Source organism: Diabrotica virgifera, chromosome 6, assembly GCF_917563875.1.
Source record: "Diabrotica virgifera virgifera chromosome 6, PGI_DIABVI_V3a".
Taxonomy (NCBI): domain Eukaryota; kingdom Metazoa; phylum Arthropoda; class Insecta; order Coleoptera; family Chrysomelidae; genus Diabrotica; species Diabrotica virgifera.
Genome location: NC_065448.1, coordinates 157,862,736 through 157,874,826, shown reverse-complemented (window position 1 = coordinate 157,874,826; position 12,091 = coordinate 157,862,736).

Sequence of the window (12,091 nt, the reverse complement as noted above, 5' to 3'; positions counted from 1 at the left end):
ACGGTAAGTTTTATCAAAAAAAAACTTCAAACCAAAGTTGTAGATCTTAACATTCTCTACAAAAATTGTCCTTACAGTTTTTTTCCTAAGAGTTACCATTCCTGAGATATCGCGATTTTAAAAGTTACTTTATACATTATATGCACATATAAGCCACGTATTATACATATGTGGCCCTTAAGACAAGTATAAATGCCTATTTGTGTCTCTTTTATATAGTACATTATACTATTCTGAAAATATTTCTTCAAAAGGTAATCAGTTCCAAACTGAATTTTCTCTATCCACGTGGTCTTGAAAAACATTTGGCTATACCATTGTTTAAAAAAGAACAGATTGTCTATTATAGGCAATCGCTACAGTATTGTCCGTAGGTCTGGTTCATAATATTATCTGTTTCTTTTAGTGCTAAAGGTTCAGTTCAAGTGAATATAAGTACTTATTACAAGCGTCTACCATTTAGTACCGTTACCGTTATTTGTACAATTTTATAGTTTTAAAAATGTCTCAGTTTTGCTTTATTTGCAATAAACTTTTAAGTGAAACTAAAACAGTTGTGGTTGATCGTCGAACTACAAAAACATCATCGGGTTCCGAGATTATCTTTGATGAAAATATAACAGTTCCAGCGAATCAACAACAATTTTTCGCCAACATTAATAATAAATCTCGTTTCATTTCCATGTTAACTGACAAATTAACAGCTGCGAATATTGAAGTGAAACAAGCTAAAAATGACGCAGATGTCCTTATAATTGAGACAGCAATTGAAAAATTTAAGGCAACAAACACAACAATTGTAGTTGGTGAAGGTATTGATTTGTTGGTACTGATTACTGCAAGGACTCCAGTAGATAAAGTTATTTATTTTCTGAAACATGGAAGGGCTCAACAGCGAACAGAGATATATTCTTCGAATAGTTTTATTGGCTTATCCCAAATGAAAAAAGTACATTTTATTTTTACATGCGATAACCGGCTGCGACACTACGTCCGCAATGTACAGAAGGGGCAAAACGTCAAAACTTAAATTATTCGAAAAAAAAAAAAAGATTTGACTGACTGCTGTAAAGTTTTTACAGAACTTGATTCTACACCGCAAACAATAATTACGGAAGGAATTCGCTTTCTTCTTGCGGTTTATGGAGCTCCAAAAAAAATTATTTGTCTTGATATATACCGATACTTAACTTTTGTAAAAAATACGCGAAACAAGAAACAAGTACAACTATCATGTCTTCCTCCAACATCAGCATCTGCTTTTCAACATTTGTATCGAGTATATTATCAAGTTCAAACAGGGCTAGACAATGAACTGAGTCCAGAAGACTGGGGTTGGAAATTAATAGATAATACTCTGGAACCGATTAAAACCTTACTCCCACCTGCTCCAGAAAAACTCATTAACACTATTTTTTGCAATTGCAATAAAGGTTGTAGTGCCAAATGTGGATGTAAAAAAGTCGGGTTGCTGTGTTCTCTAGTGTGTACCAACTGCCAAGGTCAGTCTTGCTCAAATGTCCAGTTTAGTACAACAGAGGAAGACTCCTGTGATTTTAATGAAGAGACCAATGACTCAGTCACATTTGAACAATTTTTGAACATCCAGCAAGAGGAAGAGGAAGAAGATGAAATCGAAGAAGACTTGACTGTTGAAGTAGACTTTCAAGAATATGAATCTGATTAAAATATCAAATATCTAAAGAAATCAAAACAATAGTTAACCTAATAATCAATAGCAATATCAATAATCAATATCAATAATAAGGTAATATCTAGAACTTGGCCGGTATTGTTTCCTTCAATTATCCTAAAATTGTCAAAACAGTTAGTGGAGTAGGCCTACAGGGGAAACCACGGTAAAAAAATCGCGCCGAGTACACTACCTCACAGTAGGTGGTGTGGAAACGTGTGCATATCATGTATAATGTGACTCTTTGAATCGCGATATCTCAGGAATGGCAACTCTTAGGAAAAAAATAGTAAGGACTATTTTTGTACAGAATGTTAAGATCTACAACTTTGGTTTGTGGTTTTTTTTGATAAAACTTACCGTTTTCGAAAAAAATCCAAAAAATCTCAAATTTTGACCTTTGACCCCGAATAACTTTTGACGTACACATGGGATCGATGGGGACTTTTTAAACTTTATTTGTTATGGTATACCCTAGCTCTCCACCAAAATTTGGCTCTCCGGCAATTTTTGTTATTTGAAATGTCTATATAGACCGGGTTATAAATAGTCAACTAGATCACTCAAAAGAAATTAAAAGACGCCTTGAAATACCAAGGTCTGGTTTCATGCACATGCGTAAACTGCTCTGTAACCCTTGTATGTACCTCTGTCCTCTTGTAATTAGTCACAACAAGATTGAGACTACTAAAGTGTTATGTGTATGCGCTATATGGAATTTGAGCAGCTCCAGATAATATTAGAAGTCAAGATCGAAGGTAAAAGGGGTAAATAGATATAGGAAGTAAAAAATATTGGCTACGAAACATCAGAGATATATCAGTTTTTTACAATGTAGAAGTGTACAAGGTGAGGCAGATAACTGGCCTATTAGAAGTATCTCGAGAACTAAAAGTACCAGAATCATGAAAATTGGAACACAGGGGTTTTGAAGGATGATCTATTAAATGAAAATATTTTCATCTCTTTGCAACTTCCGGTTATACCGGAAGTTGCTTATAACTTCGTTTTTTTTAATGGGACACCCTGTACATTTTTACATTTTTGGATTCTCTTCGATGTCTTCTTTCTTAAAATATGAGGATTTGTAATGTTATACAGGGTATTTTAAAAGATAATTACGTTTGTTTATTAATTTCGTAGCAATATTCACACCCTGTAGAATTGTAGTAGTTTGACAACTAAAACTATACTTACGTTCAAATGATTTTTAATATAGTCTACTATTGTTAAGAATCATTAGTATAGCTAAATTTTTAATTTTAGTATACAGGGTTGGTCGAAACTCGGAATGAGTATTTTCTGAGTTTTCTTAAATGGAACACCCTGTATTTTAGTATTGTAATGAAATGATATTTTACGGTACTTTTTTTATTTCTTAAGCATTCCCTATACCTAACTGCTTTAATTTGTGCTTAATTGTTAGTCGCACCAACAATTTTAACTGCGTAGCTATTTTGATAGCTAAATCATTATTGGTATTTTTAAGGATCGGTCTGGATTAATCATAGAGGTATATATTAACATAGAGTGAGCCTTCACTCCACGCGTCCTGACGGCAAGATCTCTTCGACTGGTTTCCGCTATCTCTTTCTAGCACATTGTACCGAAAAACTAAGATGACATTAAGGTGTGAGTATAGGCACGGAAGAGGAGGACAACTGTCTAATTGACAACGCAGCTTAATATGAGTAAGATTGAAACAGCACTAATCCAAAGAAAAAAGATGGTGTCGTCACTTCGCTTTGAATGACACTCTCTCTATGTCAATATATACCTCTATGGGATTAATATGTATTTATTTCTGAAAAATTGTTTGTGATTGAATATTTTCATGGCCAACCTAATAAAATTTTACGTATTTTTTGTTGCAATTAATGTTTAGCTTGAATCACCAATACCTCACAAATTAAAGCAGTTAGGTATAGGGAATACTTAAAAAATAAAAAAGTACTATGAAATATCATTTCATTACAATACTAAAATACAGGGTGTTCTATTTAAGAAAACTCAGAAAATATTCATTCCGAGTTTCGACCAACCCTGTATACTAATATTTCAAAATTAGCTATACTAATGATTCTTAACAATAATAGACTATATTAAAAATCACTTGAACGTAAGCAGAGTTTTATTACAATTCTACAGGGTGTGAATTTTGCTACGAAATTAATAAAAAAACGTAAATATCTTTTAAAATACCCTGTATAATATTACAAAATCTTATATTTTAAGAAAGAAGATATTAAGAAGAATCCAAAAATGTAAAAATATACAGGGTGTCCCATTTAAAAAAACCAAGTTATAAGCAACTTCCGGTATAACCGGAAGTTGCAAAGAGATGAAAATATTTTCATTTAATAGATCATCCCTCAAAACCCCTTTATTCCAATTTTCATGATTTTGTTGCCTTTAGTTCTCGAGATATTTCTAATAGGCCAGTTATCTGCCTCACCCTATATAGTTTCTTAATAATGTTGTAAAAAAGATTAGACCATGATTTTTGTATTACTAGAGTAATTAACTTTAGTTTTCTTAGTCTGTACAGTAGAGGGGACCATTGGCTACCGAGTCTCTAACGATAATCCAAAACAGTCACCAATTCGTGAACTACACTTTATATTGTTGTTACACGATATACCAATAAACATGTTAACATTTATGTTAACAGCTCAATCAATTACTAAAACCACTTTTCGTATGATGTAAATTTTAATTTTAGCTATAAATTCGTTTCCGTAGACAATCAAATAAAGCAATACACCGTCCAATTCATATTTCATCCGTTAAACAAAATAGCTTTTCAACATAACTGACACGTATGAGATTTAGTAATAAAAAGATCTCGGAAATCTGTCATATGCCATATTAAATATGTAAATTAGATTTTATTCATGTTTGGAATAAAGCCGTTTCTTAGGCGAGCGCTCTACAATCTGCAGGAGGCCAAGAAAAATAGACATTTTTGAATGTATCGAAAACTTATTTGAATATATTATATCGTCGGTTAGAGTCGAATAACCACTCAGATTTATATTATATCTCTTTCGATGTCCATTTCTATGGACATAAAGACGAAAATATGGTTACGAGTCTGTTTAGAAATGTTATGCATGATTTTAGATTTGTTTTGGATAGGCCATAAAGGTTGATATAAGTTTTGGAATATTGTTACATTTCAAAATTAAAATTTATTTTAAATCATCAGCTCTAGAAATAGTTGTCTATTCTATTTAATATCTACCAATTTAAAATTTGTAAGAGAACTAAAAATTTAGAAACAAAATGAAATGAAACGTAACAATAACTTAAGAGGCTACATCAACGCATCATCAATTTTTGTTTTTTTTTTCGAATCTTCTGCGAACTTTCAACAGTGCGGCAACAGTGCGTCGGTAGTATACTGGCAAAAATGAAGGCACACCATTGTGATAACAATAATTATTATACTCATAGGCGCGCTAAATGTTACCAAGTCAGTCAAGTTCGATTTCTTGTTATAGATAAATGAATTTTAGTAATTCCAATGTGAAACAAAATCTAAGCATGAGATAAAAAAAGTGTATTTGAAGAGAGTGTATTTTTTTGTTCTTCTTGATGGCGGTACAGATTCGTTTTTTTAATATTTTTTTTTAATTATAGAGTCATAATCAATTCGCGAGAGAACGTAATAGTTTAAAAATTAAAAATAGCGCAAGTACCTTAATGTGTTCTTTATCCGTGGGTGATCAATAGTGTCCATCCATACAGCAGTTACGGTGTTAAACATTGTCCTGATGTCACGGCACATAACGACACTCATTTTTACAGACAAAGTACAGCTATTAATTATATTAGAGATGAAATTCCATTGTTCGTTTATTGTATTGTTACGTTTTTTTTAGGAAATATTACGCGAATTGACTTTTAATTATTATTAAATAAATAAAAGACTTAATTGAAATTGTTTATTTATAACACTTACAATTAACACTTATTTAACAACAATATCTAATTTATTTTACACTTTCTAACATTTAATTTATTTACAAATACGACTTATCTACTTTAAAAATACATACATTTCAGCAACCCGATCAAACAATAAAACAATATATCGCGTCGAATATATTAACTGACTCCTAATTCTAAAAATGTCTGTTTATATAGTTACATACAATTTCTACTGAGTTCCAGAAACATCAAAAAAAAGGTAAACATTAGTTGGAAAGCAATTGTTATGTTGAAATGGAATATACCAGAAAAGGATGGAACATCATAAATCAAATTAGGTAGACACGCTTCTCTCACCCGCAGACAGTTCGTCGCGACAGCTTCTGTTGTGGACAGAGCCGGCCTGGGACCGTGACATTGCCCCCTCCTCAAAAGATGGTTCCTCCTGGAACCTTGTCGGGACTGGAACTGGATGCTGGTATCTGCAACTGGACCCTCTTTTACAACTCCCAGTTGTATAAAAGTGACAGGGGACGGTCTTCGCTCCGCACCAGTAACTATGCGGATTGCAACAGACTAACACCCGGACCTCGGTGTCTTTAAAAATTTCTTCTACCATATTTGGGATAACTCTCCAGTCTAATTGGCGGCATTCTAACTTTGGCATGGCTAACTTTTGCACGTCGGACTCCAACACGTGCTCTCTCAATTGAATTAATGCATCCCATACATCTTGGTAGGTAGGTTGGTCATGGACAGTGTCTTTTGTTACCAGATAGAATAGGTAACGTGATGCATCTTGGAGTTTCAATGCTTTGCCAGGAGCTGGCAGTTGGCATTGAAGTTCTGCAACTCGACCAAACTTCCTTCGGAAGGCGAATGCCAACCCTCGTGCGTCTTTGATACTGGCCGGGATGGTATGGGCCAGTGAATAGTCATCGGGAAGTGCGAGTAGATCTCGCTTTTCTTCATTGGTAACACCATGTCTTGCTTTACCGGTACCTCCGTAGGCACCCATGAACTCTTCAAAGGTAAGGTCAGGTATTTCTCGAACTTGGTTGACTTCCACTTCTTCATCTACGTCGTGGTCTCCCTCGTACGGCGCCAACCGGTTATGGTGGACTATCATCGGCTTTCCTCTAGGAATCTTGCTTATTCGGTAGATAACGTCATTGATTTTCTTGACAATGAGGTACGGACCTTCCCAGAACTGCTGCAACTTGGGAGAGCAACCTGTTCGCTTCTTTGGATTATAAAGCCAGACTTTGTCGTTCTCCTTGAAACATCCCCTCTCGGCTTGGGTATCGTATCGTTTCTTCATTCGGTCGCTAGCGATCTGAAGATTAGAACGGACCAACTCATGTATATCGTCCATTCTTCTTCGCAATTCATTCACGTAATCCTCACCAGCAACATCTTCTCCAGGTCGACATCCAAACTCTAGATCACAGGGTAGACGCATCTCACGTCCAAATAGGACTTTTGCTGGTGTTTGGCCAGTTGATTCATTAACAGCAGATCTATAGGCCATTGCGAAGAACGGAAGGTACTGGTCCCAGTCTCGTTGATGATTGGACACCATCTTTGTCAAATACTTGCCAACTGTCCTATTCATACGCTCCACCATTCCATCCGATTGCGGGTGATAGGCCGTGGTTCTTGTCTTCTTCATGCCTAGTTTATCACAGATTCCTTGAAATAGATCGCTCTCAAAGTTCCTTCCTTGGTCACTATGGATCTCCAGAGGTACTCCAAATCGGCTGATGCAGTCTTTGATTAACACATCTGCAATAGTGGCGGCCTTCTGGTCTGGAATTGCGAAGATCTCCACCCACTTCGTGAAGTAATCCATTACCACCAACATGTATTTGCATCCATTGTCACTTTCTGGAAATGGCCCGGCAATATCCAAAGCTATTCTTTCAAACGGACTTCCAACATTGTACTGTCTCATAGGAGCCTTTCTTTTCCGGTAGGGCCCGTTACTTGTAGCACAGGTAGTACATTTCTTACACCAGTCCTTCACATCGTCGGAACTCTTCATCCAATGAAATCGTTCCCGAATTCTCTGAAGGGTCTTCTTTACACCAAAATGCCCTCCTGATGGACTGTCGTGTAACTGACGAAGTACTTCGGCTACTCTGCTCTTTGGAATCACCAACTGTGTTCTCCTCACCGAACCATCATCATTTTCTATTACTCGTTTAAGCAAGCTGTCTTCCAAGATAAATGAGTCCCACTGGGCCCAATACGTCTTAACTGCTGAGCCTAGGCTTGATATTTCTTGCCAAGATGGTCGACGATTTTCTTCTTTCCATTTTCGAATCTTCTGTAAAACTGGATCTTTTTCTTGTTCTTCCTTGATCTTGGTAGGCGTCCACTCGTCGTTGACCACTGTTGTTCTTAGTACTGCTGCTTCCTTTGACTCTGTTTTGTTGCAATGGGAACATTCTGCTGGACACGGTCTTCTAGATAGAGAATCAGCGTTTCTGTGGCTAACTCCGGCCCGATGCTCGATCTTGAAATCATATTCTTGAAGTCGTTCAATCCATCTGGCTATCTGACCCTCTGGATTCTTAAACTGCATTAACCATTTAAGGGCGGCATGGTCGGTTCGGATTAGAAACTTCCTTCCGTAGAGGTATTGATAGAAGTGTTCCACTGATTTTACTACTGCTAGAAGTTCTCTTCTCGTGACGCAATAATTTCGTTCAGGTTTTGAAAGCACTTTACTAAAATATCCAAGGACTCGTTCCTGTCCTCCTTGGATCTGAGACAGCACTCCTCCAATTCCCACATTACTTGCATCCGTATCTAAGATGAACTCTCCTTCTGGTAGTGGATACCCTAATATTGGCGCTGTAATTAAATGCCTCTTCAAAGTTTCAAAGGCCGTTTGGCAGTCTCCATCCCAGCAATAATCTCTTGCTTCCTCTGTAAGTCGCGTTAATGGCTTAGCGATATCTGCAAACTTCTTAATGAACCTCCGGTAGTAAGTACATAGTCCCAGAAAACTTCTCACTTGATGTTTATCAGTTGGTTCAGGCCATTCCTTAATGGAATCGATTTTTCCTTTATCCACGGCCACTCCTTCTTTGCTGATTATATGACCTAAATAATTGACTTTTCTTTGAAATAACTGGCATTTCTTGGGATTTAACATTAACTGGGCAGCTTTAAGTCGATTAAAGACGTCTTCTAAATTCTTCAGGTGGTCTTCAAACGTCTCTCCCAAAACGTTTATGTCGTCTAAATACACCAGGCACGTTTTCCAAGATAACCCTCTCAACACATTTTCCATAAGCCTCTCAAATGTCGCAGGAGCGTTACAGAGTCCAAACGGCATAACGTTGAATTCCCATAATCCAGATCCTGTCGTAAAGGCCGTCTTCTCTTTGTCCACTGGATCCATTTCTACCTGCCAATATCCAGACTTCAAGTCCAACGTAGAAAACAATTTACTTCCAGCCAATGTGTCCAACGTGTCGTCGATCCGAGGCAGAGGATAACTATCTTTCTTGGTAACATTGTTCAACAAACGGTAGTCCACACAGAACCTCGTAGTTCCATCTTTCTTCTTGACCAGGACCACCGGAGAGACCCATGGGCTCGTAGAAGTTTCTATCACCCCGTCTTTCTTCATTTCTTGAACAATCCTTTCAGCTTCCTCTCTCTTCGCCTGTGGTAATCGTCGAGCTGTTTGACGAATTGGCCTAGCGGTACCAGTGTCAATTTTATGTTTGACAACTGTCGTTCTTCCTGTCTTTCCTCCTTTCGGTACGAATATGTCACGATATTGCCTAAGAAATTCCCTTAATTTCCTTTTTTCCATTTGATTTAGAGATTGGCCTGCAACTGCAACCATTTGGTCGAACTTGTTGGAATTATCTGATGTTGTCGTCTGCCGGATTATGGACGTCACGGGTACACAAGTTCCTACTTTTGTCTCCTTCTTGATGGTCACTGGGTAGTTATTGACATTAATCAATCTCACGGGAATTTCTTTAGCAGAAGTAACCAATTCCTTTCCAATTATGATTCCTCGGCCAACCTCCTCGTCGTGGTTCCATGGCTCCATCATAACAGGTGTTCCTTCTTCTACAATTCCCTGTAGCCGCGCTACGATGATCGTTTCACTCCTCGCAGGCACAACTGTATCTTCTTTAATGGCTGCTAGCACAGTTCTGTCATCATGTGGATGAAGAAATACCTCCTCGTTGCCAACTTTGATTACCCTGTTCTTAAAATCCAATTGAAATCCATGCAAATTCATTACGTCCATTCCTAATATAACATCTTCTTCGATGTCTGCAACTATGACAGTATGGACGAACTTTTCTGCTCCAATCCCTAATTGTATCTGGATTTCTCCATGGGTGTTGGCGTTTTCACCTGTGGCAGTCCGCAGGCGCAACCTCGTTGGTAAGAGTTTCTTACGGCTGTTTAAAACTGACGGTCGTATAATGGTCCTGGTCGCTCCGGTATCCACCAACAATGTATACTTTTTACCATTTATTTCTCCATCCACATATACACTATCTTCACGACATTTCAAAGAAGCTATTAGTATGAGAGGGTCTTTGGAAAAGTTGCGGGTCGAAGCTGCCCCCCTAAGGCCGATCCGTTCTAGTTTTCCTGCTGGTGAGTCTCTTGACTGTTATTGTACCTAGGGTACTTACATGAACTCCGTACGTGTCCCATTTCCCCACAATTCCAGCACCTTATGGTCTTTGTTTTCTTGTATGAAATGCCCTTTATCATATTGACAATCTGGTCCAATTTGTCTTCATCCTCTTCCTCTTTCACAGTCCTAACTTTACTGTACCCGCCAGAGGCCTGGGTAGCTGATTCGTATTCGAGGGCGGCAGACAAGACATCGACCAGCGTCTTGTGACGAGCTAATCAATAAATGTTTGAACAGCCAACTTTTCCATCATGTCTTCGGGAGCTGTTGGATATGCATATCGTACCAACCTGGCAATATCGACCTCGTATTCTTGAAGAGCTTCATCTTTCTTTTGTCTTCGATTTTTAAACTGCGACTGATAGACATGCTCTAAATGTTCGTGCCCGTATCGCATATTCAGTCTCTTTTTTAGCTACTCGAAGTCATCTGTCTCCTCTACGGCTATGGTCTGGAGGACATCCAAAGCGTCGCCTCGAAGAGCAATAGTGAGGTTTACAGCTTTTTCTTTTTCGGACCATCCGTTCGCTCTGGCCGCCGATTCGAACTGTTTCATGTAGTTGTTCCATGATGACTTTCCGTCGAAATTTGGCACCTTAACACGAGCATGACCTACACTCCCTTCAACTATCGACCGTGGCTCCAATTTGTATTTGGTTTCATCATTTTTAATGTCTGTTAAGATGGGTTCCATACCTTTGTCTACTTTTTCCGTTTCCTCCATTTTCTTTTCTATTTCCTTGATCTTTTCTTCAAAAGTAGATTTTATGGACGATATCTTGTCGTCAAAATCCGAAGTGACTTTAGAGATCTCGTTAGTCATTTTGCTGTCAAGGGATGAAATATCACCCGAAACTTTCGAAATTTCACTAGAAACTTTGTTCTCTAACGATATAATGTCTGTCGAAACTTTCAAAACATCCGAGGAAACTTGGGAGATTTCACTAGAAACTTTGCTCTCTAACGATGTAATTGACGAAATCAAAGCAGCATGCTTGTCTTCAAACAAATAGGTTTCTGGATCTTGGCACTCTTCTTGAAGAGCGTTCTTTAGACGTTCGACTAGATCAGCCTTTTTCCCAGTAGTGTCCATGTCTCTCTCTTCTAACTCGTTGCGGAGCTCCTTAACGATCAATTCAGTGATTTTCTTATGTTGTGAAGACATTGTCACACACTTTATTTATTACGATTTATATTTTATTTATTTTTAAAAGTTCCACACTCTATTTAAACCGAAAATTTACGTTAAATTTATGTATTTCAAGTATCCTCACTTCTGCACCATTTTGTTACGTTTTTTTTTAGGAAATATTACGCGAATTGACTTTTAATTATTATTAAATAAATAAAAGACTTACTTGAAATTGTTTATTTATAACACTTACAATTAACACTTATTTAACAACAATATCTAATTTATTTTACACTTTCTAACATTTAATTTATTTACAAATACGACTTATCTACTTTAAAAATACATACATTTCAGCAACCCGATCAAACAATAAAACAATATATCGCGTCGAATATATTAACTGACTCCTAATTCTAAAAATGTCTGTTTATATAGTTACATACAATTTCTACTGAGTTCCAGAAACATCAAAAAAAAGGTAAACATTAGTTGGAAAGCAATTGTTATGTTGAAATGGAATATACCAGAAAAGGATGGAACATCATAAATCAAATTAGGTAGACACGCTTCTCTCACCCGCAGACAGTTCGTCGCGACAGCTTCTGTTGTGGACAGAGCCGGCCTGGGACCGTGACAGTATGCAAAC